The 26,118-nt window shown below is 38.9% G+C and overlaps 1 protein-coding gene across 1 annotated transcript in view; it reads left to right on the top strand.

Moving 5' to 3' along the window:
- Window positions 1-11,067: 11,067 nt before the first annotated feature.
- PTN (pleiotrophin) overlaps window positions 11,068-26,118 on the top strand; it is a 68,477-nt gene continuing 53,426 nt past the window's right edge. Inside the window, exon 1 of the mRNA XM_061988894.1 lies at window positions 11,068-11,204. The gene's annotated coding sequence lies outside the window, so the exon portion shown is untranslated. The remainder of the gene's footprint in view (window positions 11,205-26,118) is intronic.

The raw sequence follows: 26,118 nt of genomic DNA, 5'->3' as shown, positions 1-26,118 counted from the left end.
TCAACTTCAAAGTTAGGGTCAGAACTTTGTGTTTAGGACCATTATTTAGGTCTTATCAAGGCCTTCCTTGGGTTTGTACAAAACCAGAAAGAAAGTAAAACATACTTGCTGCAAGGAACTGAAAGCATGAACAAACAAGGGTAATCTGAGGCTGTGCAAAATGTGTGTGACTTGCAGAATCAGAGACTAAACACACCACAATCAGCTAAAGAGAGGTTTATTTTACATACTCAAAGGCACCCAGGAAGTAGCTGCTAGAAAAAAGAACAGACTTGTGGATCTCCTAGCTCTCACTATGTTAACTTCACTTCTGGCAAATTTTACTGCACTGTTGAATTCTCCTGTTGAATTTTCTAGTTTCTGCAGTCTCTCTTGTGATGAGGGTTGTTTCATGAACTTGTACACTTTGCTTTGAGTTGTTGGGGTTCTTTGTCCCCTGAAGCTAAAAGCTGCATCCCTATTGTGCAGAAGATAGGAAACAGATTTGTTCTTCTCAAATATGTTGGGTCTTTAAATGGAAACTGGGAGAAGGAGAGGTCAGCCTGCAGCCCTGCCACATTCCTTCCACTGATACACATCAACACCAGGCAAAAGTCTGATTCTGAGACTCTAAAACAATAGATATGGAGATGTTTTCTCTTTTGTTTTTCTTCTGTCACTTTCAAAATGAGCACAGTGTTGAAAATCACTACACATCCTGTGTAGTGTAGGGCTCATGTCCTCTGTTAGTCTATAGAATAAGATAATTGCTTACCCCATCAGTTCAAATACCAATGTACTGGCCAATAACAACAACAAAGTGTTTTTATCTCAGTGTGAACTAAGTGTAACAGTTAAAAAATGATCTGCTCTCGGGTACAGCTGTGTTCATGCTTACCTAAATGTGGTCATGGAGAAGCAGTGTGTTTGACTGGAAGAAGCAAATGCAATTTCCAGGCAATCTCCCTGCTATAAGGTTACAAGTTTTAAGTTCCTATCCCAGTGTAATCATGTGCGTAGATGTCATGTATATTCACATATCTACCTAAGGTCTCAACCATCACTGTCTTTCAGTTATTTTCTAGTCATCATTTTCGTATGCAAACATGAAATAAAGGAGTCTAATGAGGTCTGGTGTAGCCATAAGACAACAGAGCAAGCTGTGCTACAGCTGTTTGTCATGGGATGGGACTGTGGTGGCAGAGAGTGTCCATTTCTTGTTCTACACGTACACACACAGAAGCAAGCTATTATCCAGAGGCTTGAACTTAGATTCATCATTTATTTTACTTACTAATTAAAAAAATAAATAAAAAAAAGAAGATGGATTTAACTTCTCTTAACCATCAGTTTTACCACGGCAGGGAATAATATTGATGAAGCTTTTGGTTCTCGGGTGAATTAATAACAATTGAATAAAACTAATTATACTTAAGGTAGAGCTACTATTCTAAGCATTCTTTGTTTAATCTACCTCAAGCTTTTAATCTTCCTGAAATAAATTTGTCCATTCTTAGCTGCTGTTTTGAAGAACTAATTAAAAAAAAAAAAAACAAAACACCACTACAAAAAGCTGCTGTCCACCACTAAGAAACAAACCTTGAGTAGAAGTTACTAATTTAATCTGCTTCATATGGTAATTAAGCAAATGCTTTTCAGAGGTCATAAAGCAAAATCTGGCATAATGACGGTCAAAACTAGCAGTTCAGTCTTGCCCCATGTCTTAAGTATTGATGGGATGTAGGAAACAAGACCTCTTCAAGCTGGAAGATATTTGCTTAATGACTTTTACAGTTATGAATGTTGGAGTTTTCACTATGTCAGTCAAGCAATTCTGCACACAAGGAACAGGAAATCACTTTCCATTTTCTCTAATTTGTCTTCATTTTTTTAGACAGCCTGAGCTTAACAGTGGTCTGGTCTGTATTCTGAAGTGGTTCCAGACTCAATGTTCTTCTCAACTGTCCCAGATAACAAAGCACCTGAATATTACAAGAATAGTGTTGGTCTTTCTCAAATTCTATTCAATGACCTTAGAGGGTGAGATTTGAATTTCGAGAAGGTGTAGTCAGAGAAGAGTTTGAATCATTAACAGTTTTGTGACACCTTGAGTGAGAGCTTGACATCCAATGAATCTAAGTACCTGTGATCTTGAAGTTTTCTGAACACATTGTTATCAGAGCCTGAGAATGTATAATTTCAATGTATTTACCTGATGTGGTTTGGATTTTTTTTTTCTTTAATAACAGCAAAACAAACAAAATTTGCCTTAAATCTCCTCCCTAGATCAATTCTTCTAACAAAGTGCTAGGTAATTTTTGACTCATTCATGCAGCTGGCTAATTATGTTACTGGGGAAAATCATAGGTGAGAATAGGAATCACAGTGAGGACAGTTTGAATGCATTCTGCTTACAATCTGCCTACAGTTTGATGTGGGCATTCCTTACAAAATGAATCTGAGTATTAGACAGACTGTGGGGAAAAACCCAGCTGTGAGGGTTCATATAGAATTGAATAAAAATGTTATCCCTTTTAATAAACCAGGACTCTGTGAAGGATGAATTTTTCCTGGCCAGATCAAGTAGTCTAACGGTTTGCAGGGTCTTCTCCCATCTTCACTTTTCAATTTCATAAATAAAATACCTCACAAAACCCACACATGATAAACAAGTTCATAAATTCCTAGCACTTCTTTCATCATCAGAACAACCAGGGTAAAAACATTTGTGGGAAAAACACCCAGGGAATTACACTTGTGACCTGGTCCTATGACTATGCTTCAAAATTAGGTGTTTCTCAGTCTTTTGACCAACACTGTAGCAATAATTTGAGACATGAAGGGAGTATCAGTTTACAACATTCCAAAACAATATTTCAGCTGGAAAATTAATGGTACCTGTAGATACTGGAGTAAGGACAGGCAATCCAACTATGAAAGTGCTCCTCATTTCCTATCCCAGACAGCTGAAACAAAACAGATGTCACACACACGCACACACAAAACCCTAAAAAAAGTTATTAAAATCTAAAACATATCACTAAAGAAAGAATTTAGATAACAATAGTGATGCAGGGTCATAGATTCATATAAGTTCTTTGTTAAAGACTCATGTTTTCTACCTCATGAGAAAATATGGTGGAGGAAACTTAAATAGCCAAATTATTCCAAGAGTATGAGCATTTTATTAAATATTATGAACATTTCACAAAATATCAAGCTACTTTTAGGCAGCTAACAGTGGTTCTTAACACAAATCTTAAGTTGTTGCTGCTTTCAACTCCTTGACAATGGTGCAATTTCTAGATATGTATTATTTCCACTGTCTTAATAGGATCTTATATTAGCGTCATTTAGACAAAGAGAAGGATGTGGGTTATTTAAAGAGAGTGGAAAGAATGCTCAAGAGGGTGGAGATGTAGAGAGGGAGACAGAGCTCAATCTAACTGTTTGGAAAGGTCTACTTTGCAATATCTTAGTATTTAGCCCAAATAATTGGAAAAGGAATAGCCTGGGGAGGCAAAAACAATTCTAAAGAGATTTTAGTAGTATATGCAATTTCTTGTAGGATTGAAAAGAAAATTGGAAAAGCAACAAATTGCTATTGAAGTACAAGTTCATCTATCCTCTTAGGTTCTGCAAGCCTGTTAATACCATTTTATTAATATTGGTGTACACTAATTAGCATTAATATTAAAATGAGGACAAAAAGCATCCTAGCTAAGAATTTTGTTCCTTTGTTTTAAGCATGGCATATACAATACTAAAAGATCACAGGATCTTCAAAAGGCATAAAATTCCTGATCTCAGAAGACAGAGGATAAGACTCTGCTACCTATCCATTTCTTATTAGAAAAAATGATCTCAAAGACCAAAAGAACTGTAGATTGCACAGTTACCCTGATTGTTCCTGCTCCTCAAAGTAGAACAAAATAAGTTTAATCAGATGCATCTCCTTTTAAAATCTCCATAATTTCACTCTAAAAATGAATGGCATAGGCATGATTATTACTAGGAATAGCTATAATGATTTTTGTCAAAATGAGCCTAAAATTAGGATTGAGTGATGTCAAAATTTAGTCCACATGGAAATACACCTTCCCCTGTGTTCTACCCCCTTCAAAATCCTGATGTGCAAAAGGAATCACTGAAATGAAGAATGTGCTGGAGGAGAAAACAAAAGAAAATAACACTTAATATAAGTATGGCAGATAGTTCCAAGACTTAAAAATGTGTAAAAGAAGAAAAAGGCCTCATGAGACAGGCTACAAATTTTAACCATTTATATGTGGCATATAATATATGTTTATATCACAGATTTTGACACACATTAGGTATGTTTTTATTATCTTTGGATTTTCTGAGAGCCTTGAACATTTATATTTAGAACTTTTTCCATTAAAAAAAAGTGGAAGAATCAAGACTTTCTCCTCATTCTTTGTTTTTTCACTTTTTGCTATTGAAAACTGTGATTCTAATGAAATCATATAATGCTCAGAACTAGGTCTTTGGGGAAAAACTCATATCATTCAGCAAGAAGTTTTACCATTGCCCATACCAGTTCACATACTTTCCCATCAGTAAGAAATCTTTAATGTGGATGTTAAAGGGTTTTAATGTGTTCATATTTTTTTTATAACAACCAGTCCTGGTCTAGGCCTGTGAATGATGATGCCATGTTTTGTTAAACTCCTGAGCGTGAAAACCTAGTTCAAGCTGACATTGAAGCCAACAGCATCCCGCAGGAGTTTCCATCAAAGATGTATTGTGCTTTATGAGGGGCATGCAATTGGCTCAAATCTCAAGGAAGAAATTGCCAGTAAGTTAAGAACAGATGTACCTAATTGTGTTCTTATGGAGGCAAAATCACAGCCATTACATTAACTGAGGCACTGCACATGCACAGGTTATAGGTGGTTTGTCTTTCACTTCGTATGTTTCTAACAACAGACCTTTATGTTGGTTTTTCATTATGTGTGTGTATGTGTGTCTATATACATGACATATTCTAATAAATTTTCCATTAGTCATAGTTATCTCTATAAAATGGCAGCAGTGAAAGGGTATTACTTAATACAACTTCACTTCTTATTTTATTCTCTTGTGAAATATCTAGCTAGTAAGCTATCACCTGAAGAGCTTTGCAACCCCATCATCCTTGGGAGTGACCATCTTTAGGGTCTGAACTTCATTATGTCCTACTTTATAGATGAGTTGCTGCTACTTCAACCGCTGTCAGTTTTAGTGCAGGCTTGACTTTACTACAGCTGAGTGCTACTACTTAAAACTGAAGGAAAAAAGCTCCACTAGTATATTCAAGCTTGTATTGTAACCATTCAAAGTGTGAGCTGATGAGCTCAACTGTGGACTGAGACTAATCCAATGAAGTCTTGGAAGAGCCAACTATAAAGAATTTTTGGCAATGATATTTCTGAACATCTGATAATAACTTATCAATATTATATTTTCAGTGTTCCTTTTATTACTGTGATTTCACTTAAGTTCATAATCAAGGATTTCTGAACTTGCATGGAAGGAGAAGATCTCATTTGTTTGCACACTGGAAAACTTGTCAAAACTGCTTCTATTTGTCTTTAAATCTGAAATTTAACATCATTATAATTATGCAGGTGAACCCCTTACAACTTGACAAACAAATCATTTTAAAAGGTATGAGAACATTTTGATAAGTGCAATTTCTTCTTTGTTCATATATTCAGCTGAGTTGCGCTGTGGATGCAGAGAGTATCCCTATGGTCACTCCCCACAATAGTAGTAATTCATTATTAGAACAAATACATTATGAAAGACTTCTTTTAATTATATAAACATTGTTTAAATGAAAGGTAATGATTTATTTATTTCAAAATGTGGTTACCACAGTTTTAACTGGAAAATGGTTAAATTTTATGGTTCAGCTCATACGCAGAAGACCAGAACTCTTCGCATTTTCCAACCACTTGTCCACCATACAGTTAGCACTTCAAATTTGGTTTTGCTGCCTCAACACTAGAATAAAACTGACTATTTCAGTTCAGTGCCTAGAGAAAAGCTATTTAATGTGATGACAAATACCAGCTGACTGGCTTAACAAAGTATCAAGGACTGATTCAGTGGGATTATAAATACTACCTTCTCTACTTCTGAAGCCAGTAGTTTGATAGAGTAGTTAGGCATGTGGGTATAGTTCCTTTAGAACAACAACAACAGAAAAAGATATTAACAAATCAAGTTCTTCTTGAGAGAAATTAGAAACTAAATTTGCATTATATTTGTTCAGTAATTTTCTGATACGTTTGAAACCAAAAAAAAAAAAAAGTCAATTTTATTGATTCTGTTTCAGTGGAAGAACATTTTGTTTCTGCATTTTACTTTGATTTTTACACAGAAACACATAGTGACATCCCCTCACCCTGCCCCTGTAAACAGAACAAAAATGTTAGCTATTACTCAAACCTTCAAAATAAAATGCCATTTTCTTTTGGGTTGTACTTCACCCAAAACCGTTAAAACTGTAGTGAAATGAATGTATTTATTTACATAGGGAAAAAAGTGATACGATACTCAAAGCAGCAACTATTTTACCATAGATAACTTTTTTTTTTTTAGTAGACTGCAAATCCTGGATGTGTAGGACTTCCATTCCCAGGATTGCAAGCACAAAAGAAGAAAATAGTGAGAGAAGCCAACATACGAATAACAGTCTTTTAAATGCTGGGGATCTGGAAAGGCCTGCTGTGTCACATTATATTTGTGGATTTCAAACTGCAACATGCAGATGTATGCACATGAATAATTTTCAGCACAAGAGCTTTAATCCTCTTGTAGAAAAATAGAATCAGTCAAATGTGTAAAGTTACAAAATGTATTCACAGTTTGGTGACTGAAGCTTAAGACCAAGTTCTGGGACATTGACTTTGTTTTCAAATATCTGAAGTTTTTAGCATATGTGCAGGAAAGAATTACTCTTTTGGGTTCATGCTCTCTGTTTGCTGCCTTCTGTATACATCTGGGAAATCTGGTTGGGTTTTTTTTTTTGTACACTGTATTAACACTAGAGAGTGAGGCATGAGTTATTATTTTTGAACTCCATAGATTTTTCTACTCTAATTATAGGATTGATAGTCTCTTTGACAATATGCCTGCCATTCTGTGGACTTGAAATGAACAATAGAGTTGCAAGGTACACAGCTCAGAAGTAGTTTATTTCAGTCTTCAATGCATTCACTAAATAATTCAGTGCTACTAATGGAAATCTGATCTTAGTGAAGGAGTAGGGGATCGGGGGCACTCAGTTGCCAGGGTTTGGCAGTTCAATAGCTTGGAAACAACAATGGAGCAAAAGGTGAAAAAATCTTTAAACTATTGTCAAATCCTCTTCGTTGCTTTCCTGGAATCATGTTACATCTTCCTGGAGCTGCTGTTGCTGATGGCTAGGGAGCACAAGAGAAAGAAATTGATATTTACAGTGTGTCTGAAACAAACAAAGCAAGTTCAGCTCCAGTTGACCTTTTAACTGGTGCTCAAGGAGTGATGTTTGCTTTTTGAAAACTACAGCTTCATTTTACTCAGCAGTGGGACTGAAAAGAGTGAAGCGCTTCTTGGGAGCAAATTGCATAAAGTCTTGCCCTCTGACTTTGTAGTCTGAGCTTTAGAGCCAAGACTTTTTCAAGGACATCTTTGAAAAAAAGTGCAAAGTCTTATTAGAAGCTGATGAGATCCAAGTAACTATCTCCTTCAGGTAGCTTCTGAAGTGACTGCCTAAGAGTACTGAGAATCCCCACCTTCAAAGGAAAAATTCAGTTCTTTTCAAAGGAAAAGAAACTCAGTGAGAGGAAATTTATTATGGGCAGCTTTCTACATTTTAGTACAAACTGTACCTAATGCGGGGAGTTTCTTTCCCTCAAATTGCCTTATACATTTACTGATTGAATTGGGATCTAATGCTTTTGGATTGCTTGTGAGAGCATTTGAATATGGCATCAATCAGAAGACCTTTTATAACTTAATATAGCCTTAACCTTCATTTTTTTTCCTTTTTAAAAAAAAAATCATCCCTGTCTCTCTCATTAGGTTGCCAATTTTTTGTTTGAATAGTAAAGAGGAGACATTAAAGAAGAAATTGGAATTTCACAGCCGCCAGTCCATTATTCACCTCTTTTTTTTTTTTTTTTTTTTTAATCAGAGTGGAACCAGAAGTTGTAAACATATGTAGAGGATGTTAAAGATAAATATCCCTGGCAATCTGCAAACAAATTCTCATTTCTAGGTTAGCAATGTGTCCAGCCTAGAAAAGTAATAGTAAAAGCCTATTTCTTTTCAGTATGAATTTTTCTATGTCACAAGAAACGTGGATTAGATTGTAGTTCCAGAGATTGTGTAGGCAATAAAGCATTGGCTGGAAAACAAAGTCAGGAGAGACAAAACAGCGAAGAAATTCTGCCTTTTCAACTTCACAGTTCTTTCAATAAGGAAAATATTCCTATGGCAAGTAAATGGTCATAGCTTATCTTCCATCCATCCCTTTCTTCCATGCTGTCCTGTTCTTTCCCATGGAGAACTAGCACAATAAACATTTTAAGGCTGTGACTAACTTGTATTTGATGAATTTTCCTTGGCAAAATAGGTTACCTTGGTCCTCCCAAGATTGCAGTATTCACCAACTGTCTCACCTTCTCTTAAGTCTTTATGAGTTCTATCTCAATAGCAAGAGTTCAGTCAAGAAATTCAAGTGTTATACTCCATTAATACCAAAGGCATCAAACACAGCAGGCAGTTTGGGGTGAAGAATACCTTTCTGTATTTGTACAGTGCTTATTGCAATGGAAACCTCACTTAAGCCTCAAGGTGCCCCTGAGACAGAAATAATATTAACATTAAAACACATTTACTTTTTGTCAGTTGAAAACTGAAACACTATCTTTTTCAGTCATAGGTGCTTCAGACCACAATCTGCCCTCTGAGCAGCTGTGCTAACCTCATCTGTAGTTTTATTTCAGACTTTCTGAATTAAAACCCAAGCTGTATCACACAAAACTTGTTTCTGTACATGTAAACTGAGTTTCAGGAAATTAGTTTCTGAACTATGTAGAACTAGGTAAGGAGAAAATCTCTGAGCAAATTTGGTCAAAGACTGTTGACATTGTTCCTAAAACTTAGCAGACAAATGAGGCTTCTCTAATGCCATGCATGTCTTTGTGAAAAGCAATTGCTTTCTGAAGAAAGTTTCCATTGTTTTCTGAAAAAACTGGAAGCGTTACATTTTCAGCATTTTAGCTAAGATTCAGGTTTCTATAAGGAAAGGGAGAGATCTCTTGACTCACCTGGATGCAATCTGTTTTGGTTTCAATTAAAATAACTTACAGATCAGCCTTTTCCCTCATTCCTACATTGTTACTCAGACATGATCGACCATCTGAAATGTACTATTGGGGTTGTACGAGAAACTGAGGGCTTAAAGAGTTGACCACTATCAGGTGTTTTTTGATGGAATGAGTCTTTCTCTTGATGTTTATGGTGCTTAGCACTGTGATGCCAGGCTTTCGCTGAGAAGCCATCAGGAAGGGGCAAGCTATCTATCTATCAAGGATCCATTCAGCTTTGCATGCTCTGAAACACGCAGTTGGAGTTTACTATTGAGTGCTCATTTCCAGTTGCCCAGCTGCTATAAGGGATATTCTCTCCATCGCAAGCCATCACATTACACTGCAAATCAAAATTGTTGTTTTAAATTACATCACTGTCATTAAATCTGCCGGTGGTGCAAATCCCGAACAGCCATGCCAGGACTAAACATATAACTGTGTGATGAAGAGAAGATGCCAAGGTGTGGATGGAAAGGAGTAGTTTACTTTGCTAAGAAAGACTGCAGGTGGGTGCAATTGCCCACGCTGGGACTAGCCATACAGTGCTTTTCATTGTCACAGATGGTAGGTGTTAGATGATGCAATGTGTACGGTGCCAGACAAATTACTTTTTTAGCTCATTCCTCTGGAAACAGGAGAAGAATCTGAACTGGATTTCTGTGCAAACCTGGACCAGGAACTGCAAGCTGCAATCTCAGCTGAGACTCAATCAGTCAATGGGCCCAGTCTTTGAAATGAAGGCAGAGACTTGCTCTGGGGATTGGGAATTATGCCGAAATTGCCTGGAGTTTGGAACAAGTCCATGTAGGTTTAAATTAAGCTGTGGATTGAGGAACACTCTTATTCAATGAATGTAATGAACCTAAACGTTGGAAAAGCCTGCTTCTAAATGAAAGCCTTGATATAACTCCAGCAACCGCTACAACCACAAGTGTTGAAATGCCATGACAAAAGTTGTTCTCATGGCACTTTCAGCCCAAGTTAAAATTAAAAGATGGGGTTTGGGTTTTGTTTTTGTTGTCATTTTGTTGTTTGTTTGCTTTTAGTGGTTTTGGGTTTTGATTTCCTCTTCCCCAGTAGTATTTCCAGTCGAGCGCTGCCATTCTATAAGCAGAAAACTGGAAGTTTGCGTGGCTGAAGTTAAAGTTCCCCAAACTCCAATAGCCAAAGGCTACCCGGGCAAAAGCTGTGGATGCTCATGCCTGGAAAGGTAGTTGAAGCCCCGGTGAGCCACACCGGCCAGCGGGTACCGTGAGATGGTCCTGTCGTCTCACCGCCTTGGTTCAGCAGCCGGGGGTGTCGTGAGGAAGAGGAGGGGAAGTCGCCTGGGTTTAAAAGCCCATTACTGTCCCACAGGCCATCCCTGCCGTCGCAGGGGCCGCTCCGCACCGCCCCGCTGGGCTCTCCCTCAGCAGCTCGGGGAGCCGCTGCCGAGCCGCGTCCCGCCCACCCCCGCACCGCCCCCGCACCACCGCCCCGGCCCCCCCCAGCGGCGGGGGCGAGGCTGCCCCGCGGGTGACCCACCCGCCCGCCCCAGCGCATCACACGAGGGGGCAGCGCGGGCGCTCGCTCTGCCCCGGCGACCGCCTGCCTCTCTCGTCTCACCGCCTCGCTGCAGCCTGGGCTCTGCTGAGTCAAAGCGCGGATCAGGTTCCCTGCCTCCAGTATAAAACTCTCGGCGACAAATCTCCGGCGGGAGACAGAGAGAGAAGGAGCGGGGCGTGCGGCGGCGGTTGGCGAGCCCGTTCGTGGGGAAGCGAAGGGACTTGCTGCGGCGGCAGCAGCAGCAGCCGCTGCTCATCGGGGACGCCCGCGGCTTGCCCCTCTTAGCTGCGGCAGAAGAGCTTTTTGCCTCCCCAAGTAAGTCCGAGGGGGCGGCGGGGGGCTCCTGGGATCCTCACGAGGGATGGTGAATCCTGCGCTCGCTCCCCCCGGGGGGAGGGTTGGGAAGCGTTTCGACCCGCCCTGCCTCGTCGACTTGCCCCAAGCGGGGCTCCGCAGCCCCGGCCCCATATCGCCGTCTCTCGCCGCCTCGAAGGGGCCATGAGGCTCAGCAGGAGCCCGGACCCAGCGGGGAGGTGGGGGGAATCTGCGGCCCTAGATACACCTGCCCAGGTGAGGGGGCGAGGGCTGAAGGTGTCCGGGAGCAGCGGTCCCTACCCGGAGGTCGCTGCCCGGAGCGAGAAGCGCGGCCGCGAACGGCCGCCCGACGGCCGCCCGGCTCGACATAGCGGCGGTGCGGCGGTACGCGGGAGCGTTAAAAAGTCAGGGATGAGTGAGAGAGTGAGAAGGAGGGAGGTGGTGGTGAAGGACGTGCCCCAGCAGGGAAAAGAGGCAGGAATTATTGGGCTGGTCCGTTTCGAGGGGACAAAAGGGCAACAGAATGACCTCAGAGTGGCAAACCCCCTGCAGGTCTCAGTTGCCCTGTGCCAGGAACGTTCCGGCCAAGACGTGGGATAATGAGGTTAAACTGTACTCTCAAACTAAGCACTTTAACTGATACTTCTTTCGCAACTTTGCCTTTTTATCCCTGGTTGTTCTGGTGGAACAACTGAATGTACTAAGTGATGATAGATCTAGGTAAATGTGCCATCATTAGTTTGTGTCATCCATTTGCTCTGGAGGGATCTGTAGGGTGAAAAGCTGAGTTAACAATGATAAAAACAGAGTTTCCTCCTGTTGAACACACATGTTATTCTGCAAATGTGTTCCAGTCTTCAATGTTGATATTTCTAACTTTTTATCATCCTTCATCTTCTTCTTTTTAAATATAGAGGGGTTTTTTTATAGGGGAAAGGTAGCCTTTGTTCCTCAGGAGCTCCTATGTTCCTTTTACATGTTCCAGTTGGTTGTTGCACACCTCTCTTCCATTCAGCGAGAGGTTTGCCTTAGCAGCTGATATCTACCTTGCATTAGCTCAGTGATACACTCTGAAGCTGGATTCTAGGATGTCAACCCCAGAGACTAGCTCTTGAGAGCACTGTGGAAATGTTTGTGACATGTATTAAATCTTTCCCCATGAGATAATCGTGCAGCTATGGATGGTGATCGGTGTTTTAACTAGATCCTGTTTGCTCCAAATGATTTATATTACAGTAGAAGAATGCTTTACCTGTGGCTCATCAACTCTTGAACTCTCTGCCCTTTCCTTGATTTCCCTTTTGGCCTTGATTTTTTTTTTCTTTTTCAGCTTTTATCAAAGTTCAACATTTTTGACAAGAAGCAGACAGAGTGTGTACCTGCTTGTATTAGGGAGAAGGAGGGAGGGAAGGGTTGGAGAGATAAAGAAGGGAAAGATATGTGAAAAGTTGTTATTTAGAAGTATTTGGTTTCTACATTTTCTGGACAGCACGCTTGAGCTGATTTACAAATCGGTTTTAATGCTCTTTGGTTTTTTATGTATTTCTGTTTCCTCTCTGTAAAAAAATAAAATCATTTTTAAAAGAAAAAAAAATTCTGAATTTTTGATCAAGAGAAATGGTCCAAAGGGAAAAAATGACCTGCATATTTATGTCACTATTTGTTAGTTTGCTGTGGTAATGAAAATTTGGAAGTGAATGGAGAGACTACTTCATTGGAAAGGATGAACAAAAAAAGACCAGCAAGAAAAAAACCTGCTGCATAATTTAGTGACTCTTTCTAAGGAGAAGGAAAGTGGGGGTTTTAATATACTCCTGTCTCTAAGCTAAGCTAAACTCTTTGGTGACTTACTACTTAGGAAGCTTTAAGTGAAATTGAGGGACAGAAACTGACTAGCATGCTGGAGAGAAGGCTTTTGGGTGGAAAAAAAAAGAGAAGGCAGAAGCAAATCTTTTTTACAAATGATAACTCTTTGTTTATAGTGTAGAAGTGGCCTAAGAAAAACAGATTTTTTGCAATTACCTAGATGTCTATCAGCAGTTATTTGAGATGCGCCTGTAGCTGATAAATCCCTGCCAGCAGAAGGTTGGTCTTACTCTGTAGTATTACAAAACAATGTTGCTCTCCCAGTGCCATATGCCTGTATTTCTCTATGTCAGTGCTGAGAGTGAGGACACTTGGCAGGTTTATCTTATTCTTGACACAGCTGTATTGATGGATGCTTTGTGTAGATTCTTCTTTCTGCCCCTAATGTGAATATTATTACTTATCTGATTTCCAGTAGTCATGGCTCCAGTAAACATGTCCTATGTTTCCTCTCAATCAAACGGTTGTTCTTGAGTCCTCAGATAAGAATTGAAAGTAAACTTTTACTTTGAAAATGTACTTGTTTAACTCATACTGTACTTATTTTAGTGTGTTTTTACAGGGTGGAAGATATGAATTATCAAGTGTTATAGTGTAACAAGTGTTTCAGTGTAGCACTCGGGGATTAGGGATGGGGCTGGCATCGCTCACGGACCTCCTGCTCTGTTCAAGCCTCCTCATTACCTACACTCCCAACTGTGGTGTTTTCTGTGGGAACTGCTCTTTAACAATGTACGCTTTGCTTCGATATTTACAACCTCTTGCTGATCAGTGTATCAAAAGCATTTTCATTTAGAGGATTCATTTCAGGACTTTAATTGAGGAAATCTCTTTGTTTCAAGTCTCCATAATAAACCATTCAAAACGCTGTCTTTGAACGAACTAGGTCACTGTAACGCGCGCACACACTGAGTGATTCTCATCTGCTTAGGGTAGCCTGCATTTGGTCGACCCATATCCCTGGTGAGCTTGTCCCTGATTTATCCTTCTTGGACTGACTCATTCACAGGGAGCTTATGCTGAAAATTCACTGTTGGAGGTCATTCTCCATTCTTGGCATCTCTTGCAGCTTTAAGCTTAAATTGCAGCCTTATTTTCTATCCAATCAATACCACTCTTATGTCACTGAGTTTCCATGGTGCCCCCAATCTTCTGTCTACATATTGATGTCTGACAGCAGGAATAGCATTCTGTGTCACTATATATACTTACTAAACCTGTCAAAACTATTTAGGGTCTGTCGCGCTAATTTATATCCATATCCTGATATTATTTGTATCTGTTGAGCTTTGACTGATGGAAGTTGCTGCACTAAGGAATCAGCCTCAACAATGCACTCCAGGGATGGCTCAAGGGATGGACGTTTTGCGAAAGGGAAAAAGCCCCTCTTCTAGAGTAGCTGGGGTAGTCTAGAATCCTTTGAGCACAATAGAGTCATTTTTAAAACATCCAAGTCTCAATGGCTCCAAGTTAATGCTTTGGAAACCATTCTCCATTGTGCAGCCCTGAATGCATAGAGAGTCCTCTCTGATGGAGGCACGGAGAGGAAAAGAGAAAAGTGAGCATTGTGAAGTGTTCAATGTGCATTTGAGGAGAGTTGGGGGAAATTTGAATCAGTTGTCTCACATCATTTTTTTCAGAAGAACCACTGTAGAAAAATGAAATTAAAGAAGCAAGCGATGTCTTATTTAATGTGGATGTTTATGTTTTACTACAATAACTCACAGAACACTCTAGTTATCTAAGAAATAGTATGGTGGTGTCTCTGTGGATTGACACAGCGGCAACTAAACAAGATGAGAAAAGGCTAATCTTCTCTGTGTTATTAACTTCCGAGGGACTGTTTCATGTTATTTGTGCCTACAGTAACAGACACTAAATAATGAGCAGTAGATTTTTTTAAAAAAAAATTAAATATGCTTTGAAAACTGTTGCTCTTGTATCAAATAGAGATGGTCATCAGCTGGAGAAACTCATTAATCCCACTGCCTTTAACATGAGCTTGATCCAGTCCACAAAATAAGAGTTGGCAGTCAGTATGGAATTTACTGCTTAAAGTTTTGTTTGCTTTGAGTTGCCAGAAGAACTGATTTTGTGATGCCAGGTTCGTTAATACTTTTCAGACCCTCTTCAAACTCCTACAGTCTTCTCACTTGTAAAAAGTAAGGACTTTTACAACTTAAAGGGCCCTGGTTGCAGTTGGTGTCTGACTTAGCGGTATTAATGTAGTTCAGATCGGTAAGTTTTCAGCAATGGGTTACCTTATCATGTTGGAAAGGGTCAGTTGAAATTTACCAGACTAGACACTGTCTTGGCCAATATATCTCATCTTATTTTATTGCAAGCAACAGAATCACTGAACCATTTAAAATACTTGGCTTTGCCTCTTGCAGTGGCACCATGATGCTTAACTTTCTTATTTTAAAAACACCTTTTCTAAATCCCTTCCTTGCTTACATATGTGGGAAGGACTTTTTAAAATCTGTAGTCATCTTGCAGGCTGTTTTTTAATGTTTTTCAGTTGGAAGGTTGAGAGAACACAGCTGTAGGTAGTTTCATGTGAGATGAGAAGGGAGAATGTGAATATAATAAAAAGCTAGATGTATTACTGATGCAGCAAGGTGATTTCCACTTCCTCTGTCCCTCCACTCCAAAAACCCTCCCCTTTATTGCCTTCTCAGAATGGCAAATTCTGATTTCAATGTGGGTAACCTCTGTAGGTGAGGAGTAGTGCTGACTATGTCAGAGACAAAATCCAGTTTTGTTGCATTAAGAAAAATGTATTACGATGTTAATTTGGACTACAGGATCATGTTGCTTGCTAAATGACATTGATTGCATGGCAGCTACAACAGGGTAAAGACTTTTAGAACAGAAGAGCGTTACAGGAGTTGGGGATTTTCTGATAAAAAGTCTCTGAAAAGAAATAGTGCTTGGGGCTCCAGCCTGCTGCCATTTAGTTAGCTGCAAAGTTCATTTTTAAACTGGTCCTTTCTCCTCTGAGGCCTGCCAGCGCTATTTCAGAGCTCATTAAATGTTTCATGAGAGTGTTGTAAAGATCTTCCTTCCTCATTAGTTCCTACAGAGTTCCAGTGTGGCTTGCACCTTGTAAACATCCGCTGTTTAGTAGTAGATGATACCATCGTCAAGTGCCTGTGGGGAGGTAAGAGAAAGAGGAAAAAAATCTCTAATACCTCAGTCCAAATGCTTGTTTTGACATTGGTCCACAGCTAGCTAATGGCATAAGTGAGATATAATTTCTGTTGTCTTCAAACAATATTTTTGGAACAACCCACTATCTGTACAAGTTGTGCTCTGAGGAGTAAAACCAGACCAAACAACTGGGAGGGAAAAGGAGGCTGGATGGGATCTTCTGTCCTTCAGCAAACCTCTCTGTGCTACTGGGCTGATGCTCTGCTGTCCTAGTGAGGCTGGTCCAGCTGGCAGTGCAGACAGGCACAGTGCTAGCATTGCTGGGACCAAGGTGGAGGTAGCCTGCTTCTCAGGCTTGAATGCAAAGTGAGTCTTAATCTTCTGAGTTCATTAAGGAAGATAGACCGCTCTGATGTTGTCGTCACCATCTGTGCTGCCTGCACCTGCCTGTTGTTTTAGGCTGTCCCTAAGGATTAGAAAGGTAAAAACCAGATAAGCCTGCTCTATGGGTATGTAAGAAAGGAGGAATTCCCTGAGTGACATAAGCAGGAAATACATTGATATCTGTGGAAGTCAGAGTAACCCTACCTGATTGCAAGAAACAAAAATGACCAAACTGACTTCTAAATTCTAATTCTGGACTAGCTTCTCAAATTCAGTTGCACTGGGTAACAGGCACAAAACCTGTTTTGTTCTTGGCTTTCATTTCTTGGAGCCATGTGAACAATGACATTAGTTTAATAACCAACTAAAGATGAGCTGACTCTTGCATTTAAAGCTTCCTTGTTTCAACTGGATCACTAGCACAACAGATTTATTTATGTATTTATTTTTTTTTAGCTGCACTTCTCGCACATCATGTGTCTCAAAAGTGCAAAAGAGCCTTAGTAGTGCACTGCAAATATATGTGCCCATCTGTAGCCAGCAACAGAAGGCTCACAGTCTGGAGTGTCTTTGCTTCTGTGACAGGAGCATCCAAAATATGCTTAATACTGTGTGTGGGTAGTTCTTAAGTGAAAAACTTCATATTTGAAAAGAACTGTAGTACAGGTGTTTTTTATTTTTCTTTTTTTTTCTTTCTTTTTTTTTTTTTTACAGGTTGACAGCATGGAAGCAGCAGTGGAATGAGTGACATTGGTTCAAAGTGCCCATTATAATATTTCTTTGCTCTTCTGGGCACTTTATTAGGTGGTAATGGATGAATCAATTAAGAAGGGTCTACTGTCTTTGAAAGGGATGTAGGAAGGGACTTAAGAAAGATGGCACCTCTAATATGGTGCTCTCTTTGCAGTGTTTGCTTTTGGACAACTGAACTTCTTCCACTTCAATATTGAGATCTTTTCCAGCTCACTAAAAACTGTATTCTTCTTGTCCAGATTAATTAGAGATTAATATTAAACAAGGCATATATCCTTCAAGCAAAATTGATGCTTCAGCAAGAGATTTATCAGAATAAGGACTATAGAATTCAGCCTAAGATTTAGAAAGTGTGTTCACACTTTTGTTTTGGTGAAAAATCCATCAAAATAAGACACAAATGAGTTACAATACTGGTGAAATCATTGTGACTCTTCTTGCAATTCTTGCAGCATAATCTCATTACTTTAATTAAAAATGCCTTTGGAGTGAAGCACCTTTTAGTAAATTAAAGATATATGAAGAGATTGTTCTGGTACTTTGCCGTAATTCTGGTAAGAAAACATTTTGTTACTCTAATTTGGACAATAAAAATTATGTGTTCAACAGTAGCTTCTCCACTGTATCAAACAGGAATAGTTTGAACTTCTGGTTCTACCTAGGGTGAACAAGGGTTTCTCCTGGAAACCCAGAGTTCTACCGTAGTGGCTTAGTTTTCCTTCTCATTCTGATGAAAGGCTCCTGAGATGCTCTGATTGCTTCGCAATAGCTTATACCACCTGACTGCCTGGTTGTTTGCTTGGATTGCTGCCTTCCCAGAGGTCACAAAGATGTTTTTGTTAGTGCAAGAGTCACTTGCTTTTATTAGAAGCCTGCCTGACTGCAGCTGATATGCAGTAGGGATGGAAAAAATCTACTAGCTTTCCCTCTAAGGCAAACAGATAGGATTTTCAGCAATCTTCCAAAAACACTCCAAGCTTAGATTCAGGAACTTCATGTCATTTCACTTATTAAATACTCACTTTCCTAAACTGTCCCTTCAGCCCATGTTTCTTGTCTGATTTGCGCATTGTCAGATGCTTTTGCTAATCTCTGTAGTTGATGTTTGCCTAAGTGATTATTTGGCAGAAGCTTGTGAGCGGGTGTGTGTGTGATTGCTGTTGGCATGGCAGTATGATATGGCATTAGCATATTTGCTGCATGCTACAGACCTCCTCCTCTTCTAGGCATACTTATGCATCAGGGAAAAAAAATACCCAACAAACCAACAGAAAGCCATGGTGGAGCCAGTTACAGTATGGTGATCTGACTAGTTTGACCAAAGACTTGTAGAGTTCAGAAGAACCTAAAGACTAGTCGTTTTCCTTCTTTTCCTAATAATGAATAGATTATCTACCATCAGAGGATTTATAAAGAGTTGCAAGGCTTATGGGTTTCCTAAATAGGGGTATCTATATTGAATCCGGTTATCAGGAATTTTCCTGTACTTGCAAAATAGTATGGGATCTGTCTTTATGAGGTGATAAGAAAAGACAGGCCTCACTCCCTTCTTGTTTGTTAGCTCAAGAACGTGTCTTTAAATGGGACATGGAGTTTGGTTCATATTTTTGACTCATTGAGTGGCCATTGGGATTATAGGTGTATGTGTTTTAAGAAGTATATGTCTCCTCTTTCAAACACTTTTAATTTGAGCTATAGCGTTTGTACGTCTTGCATATTGGAACACTGTTATGGGCTATGAGTTACTTCACTAAGAACAGTGGGATTAACTTAGACAATGTAAATGTAAAAGTATATATGAAACCTTTGCTTAGTCAGTGCCTTAATTGATAATATTAAACACAGCTGAAATAAAAATCTCAGATGATACAATTGGCATTCAAGTGCATACTCATTATGATTGGATTGGAGTGAAATCTCTTGTGATAAGGTTTATAGCAATAAATCTACTGTGAGGCCTTTAGCAGCTTTACTTCTTCTGTTAGTAACTGTACCTTTCCAAGGCATGGTGTGGGCCAAGCACAACCCCTTGCCAAAACCTGTCCTTGTACTGCTGTCTGGTGCTGTGAAAGGTTCTGACTTTATCCTCATGAAAGGTGGAGGGTGCAATCTTCCCACTGGGATCAGCCATTGGTTTTACCTCTGAAGGGAGAAAATTTGTGGGCTTACCACCTGAAATGGTTTTGTAAAGCTGTATGGAATCAGAAATGTAGGAAAATGGTGAATGTTTTCTCTTCCTATCCCTAACTACCTGCAACACTGGTCACATTTTCATGATGAAAAAATAAGTTCAAAAGCCAGATAGTAGTGGGATGAAAAGTACATGAACTCTCTGCTCTTACTTATAATTTTGATCTGGAAAATTTATTTTGAAGCAGCTTTCAAAAACATTTATAGATCTTTTTAGTATTTTGCAACTAAGAGAATATTCCAACCCCTACCATTCTGTGATTCTATGATTCTGCGAAATACTACTTCTTATTTGATAGCGTAACGTGCTACATGGTACTGGCCTTTCCTTGGCTGCTTCTCTGTGCCCAATTACAGCATGTACATGCTAATTTTCACAAAGGGTGAGAGCTCTTGAGAATGGCTGGAGTTTGAATACTGCTGTATAAGGAAAGTAGCAAAAGGCAAAGATGGTATATTACAGCACATAATTTGTTCATTTAGTTGCAATGTACTATAGCTTAGTTTTAATTATTTATGACTCTATCTACAAGGAAGCAGCCCTTGAAATATGACCTGCTCTGCCTTATGCTAACCACACTGTAGATTAAATGGGTATGGAGTCTGTGAGGTTTTATCGAGGTAAAAAAATGAATCACAGAATGGTAGGAGGTGGAAGGGACCTCTAGAGATCATCTAGTCCAATCCTCCTGCTAAAGCAGATTTACCTCGATCAGGTTGCACAGCAACACATCCAGGAAGGTTTGAAAACTTCCAGAGAAGGAGACTTTGCCCCAACATTGTACTTTACATAAATATATCAAAAGTGAATCTCTGAAGAAATTTTTCAAACTGTTGGGATGTGTAGTAAAAACTGTGTTATCTAACTTTAGGCTTTCCAATTGCACAACATGTATTATAAATGACAAGTTCACATCTTTCTGTATTGACACTTTCAGCATGTGTAATAAGGCTCTAATTCCTGTTGGGATTTTACCAAGTGAGATTTCTCAAGTAATTGTAGGTGGGAACTTCTTGTCTTAGTTAAATAAGAAATTCTGAATCAAACAACCAACCAAACAAACAAAAAAAAAAACCCCAAAGCAGAAGAAGCCCACAAAATATGTATGATCTAAGTCAAGAAAAGCTGAAGTATTTTACATTCCTTTACTGATATGGAAGCTTTTGAGTTACTGAATCCAAGATTTGTATTCCAGATCAGTGAAATTCTAGTTTATGTCTGAACATTTGCATCACTTAATGGGTATTCCGGGAATGGAAATAAGAACTGAGCCCACATATGAGATACACTGGCTCCACTAAGCTCTTCATGATGCTTTATGATATCCAGCTGATGCTGTTCATTAGGGCATTTTTATGTTCATGATATCTCACAAGTGGTATAGTATATAGCAATGGGGAATGAGGAGCATTTTTTTCAGCTGTATTATTTCCTGGGCAGCTAAAATATTTTTTTTCAAAGTATAATTTTGAAAATCAGAATAAAATGTATATGTACAATTTTAATTTTACATATATATTTTAATAATTGGAAACATTTCTAAATAGTACATTATTACAAAATTATTTGTATTAGAAAATAATTTATTTTGGAAATAATTGTAAATTATTGTACTAATTTATAAGTGTTCTTTAAAATTATTACTACTGTAATTATAGAATTGAATGCAAATGGAATTCAGATTCCAATTTTTTCCAAAAGACTGGTACATGTTCTTTTCACTTGCTCTGCAGGATGTGATGTTTGGGATTTACTTATTTTTTTCTCCCTACATAATCATAGCTTTTGTTGCAAAAGGCATTTCAGACTTTGTTCATTGTTTAGTAGTCTCTTAATCTAGAATATAATTTTCATTGCCTGATGCAGCGAGTGACTTGTGTGAAGTGAAGGGAACATATCTTTAAATCTGATGTATATCCATCTTCTGTTCTCCCAGGTTTAAAAAAGTATTCTAGGTTTAAAAACTTTTTTGAAGTAGTAGGATTTACATATTGTGGCAGCTGATCTCAGATGAACTGTCCACTTTGAGGAGCCTTGCCTACTTCTTTAGTTTCCTTGCTCAGATTCCTGTCCAGTCCCAGTTTTTGCTGCTGTATCAGACTGTGAAATAGATCTGGATTCTCCTAAGACACGGATCATACCATGTGAATAGCAGCCAACTGTGCAAGATATGAAAGTGGACGAAGAGCATGTGTTGAATTCTGTAAGGGAAGTGTTATGTGGACTGCTTAAAACTCCGCAGGAGGTGTTCGTCTTCTGTAGCTTTAAATGTCCGTAGTCCTGAAATGTATTTTTCTCAGAACAGATAAACCACACTCAAGCTGATTTGCTTTGGAGACATATTTCCAGACCCCTGAATAGCTGAGGTTTCCTTAATCCTAATTCTGAATTTCTGTGTCTCTAATGTGTTTATTTTCACAACCTCAACTTCTCTTTGCTGTAATCTCTTTTGTATTGCTTTGGCAGGGGAGTTGGACTACATGATCTCTAAAGGTTCCTTCCAAACCCTACCATTCTATGATTTAAATAGTGTAGTAGGTCATGCATCACAAATATTCCACATTCTCTCATGCTTCTCATTTTCATTGGCCTTTTGCAGCCCCATGGCTAATTCTAAATCAGCAAAATGTTTCAGCTTGTTTATTTCTATGCAAGCACATTTAGTTGAAATTTAACTTGACATTCTATAATTGTATTACAATTTCCATAGTCCAACTTTTTTCATATTACAGTTTAAAATTTTAACAGCAATGTTCTACACTTCTGTCTAGACTGAAATGACTCTTCCACTAAGCACAGGAAAGTGACATCTTTTGTCTCCAGAACTTCTTTGATGTGTAGAAGTTAATTCATTGATTGTTGATATATAGTATGTTACATAAGCATATAAATATTTTGTTCCACTGCATTTCAGTGTGTCTGAGGTGAATTTTATCTGATATTTGTGTTGTCACGTTGCCTGTGTGGTTATAAGGACAAGAATCTCTGTATTGTTGGCTAATACCATTTTATATGGGCAGCAAATTTTGTTGCCTGGCTTTTAATTCTTTCTTTCAGATGCTTCATAAATACACTTAATAACATTGATCCTTGGATGAACTTTGGGTGCCACATTCCTCGCCCACCGTCTCATCTGTATGAAGAACTGAGTATTGCTCTTATCCTGGGACTCTCAGTTTCCAGACGAATATTTAAAGAGTAACAAGACCTTACCTCTTATCCCAAGATTACCAAGCTCTCCTAATAGCTTTTTACCAAGACTTTGAAAATCCAAACAATTTACATCTAGTGAAAAATAGCCATGATAAGTTTTTAAAAGCTTCTTTTAGATTAGTGAAGCGTGATTTATCATTGTGAAAAATGTGCGTTTTTTTAGAATTTTCTAGTTTGTGAGACTTCTATTTCAGGGTAGCTGGTTTACAGTTGCCTATAAGTGATTTTTCTCAGCTCTGGAAACGCAATTTGGTGTAATCAAATTTCCCAAGTTTTTTTTGGTTTTGGTTGTGTGTTTTTTTTTTGTTATTATTTACATTATTTTATTTATTTACATTATTTTATTATTTGGGTTCCCCTAAATCTGTCTGGCAGTTCTGCCTCAAATTTTGTACTTGTATAACCCTAGGGCATTTGTCTATCCTCTATTTTCAAGTGAAAACAAGCAGAGGAGCCACTTCTGTGCAATCTCAGTTTTCTGCCCTCATTGACTTCTTTGCATCAGGATAGTCTGAAGTGTAGTCTGCAGGACCGACTCGCTCATATGGAGCTCTAGTGTCTGTGTGCTTAAAGGAATGCCTTATTACTTGTCACTATGTATTTGCCTCCTTGTTCCTCAACCTTGCTCTTGGACCTCATTTTGCATCTTACCTGCCAAAGTTGTTCTGTCCTATTAGTTTCACTTGGGCTGGATTTCCATTTTTGTTCTGTGAGTAAATAAATTCTTAAACTACATTAGAGAAATAGGGGTGGGTTTTTTTGTTTGTTTTTTTTGTTTTTTCCTTTTTTTTTTACCTTAGTAGCCAGGAGTATCGTCAGTGATTGCACTTGGCATCCTTTCAGAAGATCTGTGCTCATTTCTTGAATGTTTATTGACAGAAGTCTTGCAGGGAAGAAAAAAAGTGACTTCTACGTACTGTCCTTGAAGCCCAGTTCTCTTAGGACTGGTAATGACTTCTCAATTGCAGCATCCATGATAATCACATAGTAACTTTTAGATGAATATTTCAAAGGATTGTGAGAGAATTCTATGTTTATATCCTATGCAAATGCATCCAAACTGTGGCAATTTTCCCTTTGTAAATTAGTCTAGCAACATAGCCCTTTCTAATTCCTGAATCATTTCTTTTCCGTTATTTGAGACTAACTCAGTGTAGTTTTTGCTTCTGCAGGCTTCAAACCAGCTGCCACTGTATGAATTGGTTACTCTGATAAGAAATCTGTTACAAAAATTATCATTTTCACATTTCTAGAATATGGTAATGTCGTCATCATTTGATGACCAAGTATTTTACATTGAGCAGCTGTGGGCTGAGTTGGAGGCTTGTATTCTATCATCCTTAGGACTGTAGCTCAGAATTTGTAGTTGGAAACTCTCCCCTAATATACCTCCCTTCAAGGAAACTTATATAGAAGAGACCCTGAAAAGTCAGATTTATACTTTTGACTTCCTTTTTCTGACCAGCCTGATCATAGCCCAAGGCTGTATGTTTTCTCTGTTTAGGAGAATCCTCTCTAAGCAATTTAGGTAAAGGCCTGATCTGAAGTCCATGTAAATAAATCTGAAGTCCAAAGTAACTAAATATATATGTAAAAATAAATGTAGGCTCGTTGCCATTTAGCTTGACTGTATAATGCATCATTTTTTTGTGTTACTGCTTTCTATACTTGAGCAAACTGTTCTGCAGGAGGTTGGTTGTGATATGAGAAATGCAAGCTGATTGCATCTAATATGGTGCTTTCCAGCTGTGGTAAATGAACAACTATTTGAAAACAAGCATGTTGTCAGAGTTGGAATATCCTGTGAAAAATACCCATTTTCTCTTATGTCTGGCTGTGTTCAATTAATCTGATGCTGACTTAGCCTCCCTGCATCTCACAGATAAAGTTTTTAATATCAACTTCTTAGTAGTAACAATTACACTTCTAAAATGTCTTTCATTTAACTCATATTTATTCATATTCTGGGTACCACTGATGCCTTCGACCCTTCTGATTTCTGATATAGAAAATCAAGGCTTGGCGAGTTGAGGATACAGCTACTTTAAGGTTATTACATTTGAAGTAATGAATCCTAAAGCAAATCTTTGCAATTTGAATGAGAGGAGTCGTCTGTTGCATCCTTCATTTTGGAGCTACCCTGCATGCTCAGTAGTGGTGGGCAGGGCAGGGTTTGGGCATCCACTTAGCTGCATGCTCCTCAGCAGAAGGTCAGGAGTAACTGCTTCCTGAGGCTGCATCTCTGTGCACAGATGGAGTGAGGGAGATGGTGCAGTGGTAGGCTAGCCTGACTGATGTCACAACAAACGATCTCAAAGCCTCTGTGCATCTTTTCTGCTATTGCGGTGCATACTGGCATCTCTAGCAGAAGTAAATCAATTTATGCAAACATATGCCAAGAGTAGGAAGAGAAGGCTAATTGATCAGGAAGACTGAAATGGGCTTCTGTGTTTAATAGGATTTTTATTTTTGTGCTAGTGGACCAAGATTTACATAATAACAATGATTATTAATCACAAAGGACACTTGAGACCTTTCTTAAATTTAGAGGAAAGCATCTGTAAAGGAATATATAAAGAGGAAGGAGTTACAGACCTCAACTGGGTGGTGCATACATGTTCTTCCTTAAGTTTTAGCAAATTTATGCATGCAGGTTAGGTGCATTGCCACTTGTAAGCCCTGTCTCTCAGCATTTCAATGTAAGCCTGTTAACTGGATTGGGCTGGACTTCAGAAAGAGCTCATTCCTATTCTTGATGAGCTCAAGTGGCTTTTATGTAGGGTGTTGTGAATGGGCACAAGAGCTTAGTGCTCCTTGTCATCATGTGGGCTGCTAAATGCATTACAGCTTTTGCCATGACACACGCAGCATCAGCAGTAACAGAAGTGAACTGAGGTTGCAGTTCACCTCCTTCTAATGATGGTGCTTTTAGATCACTTGCCTATGATGCCTTTGAGCATGGCAAGTGAAGGGGTAACAAGAGATAGCTTTTGTTTAAAGCAAATCATTGTTTAGGTGAAACAAGAAGAAAAACGTGACGGGTTTTAATGGTTGTGCCTGGGCTTTGGAAATGAAATAACTTGACCTTTCTTAATAGCACACCTCTGTTTCACATCAAGCTGCTATTGCTGCAGGACTGAACCATGCAGTTAGGATTTGGTGGGGGAGGGAAGGGAATAACTTAATCTACTGATTAGAGCTCAGTGGAAACATTTTTTGTCATACAAGAAGTAGAAATGAAGATCACCATCCTCCTGGGACAAGAGTGAGCCTTTCAGCCTGTTAACGGCAGATCTGTGCAATTTGACGTCTCTATTGACACAGCAGTGTAATTCATATTAGCACACCAATAAT

The sequence above is a fragment of the Colius striatus genome, chromosome 1 (assembly GCF_028858725.1).
Source record: "Colius striatus isolate bColStr4 chromosome 1, bColStr4.1.hap1, whole genome shotgun sequence".
Classification (NCBI taxonomy): domain Eukaryota; kingdom Metazoa; phylum Chordata; class Aves; order Coliiformes; family Coliidae; genus Colius; species Colius striatus.
The sequence above is the reverse complement of the archived record's forward strand: the minus strand, read 5'-3'. Positions and strand labels throughout refer to the sequence as shown.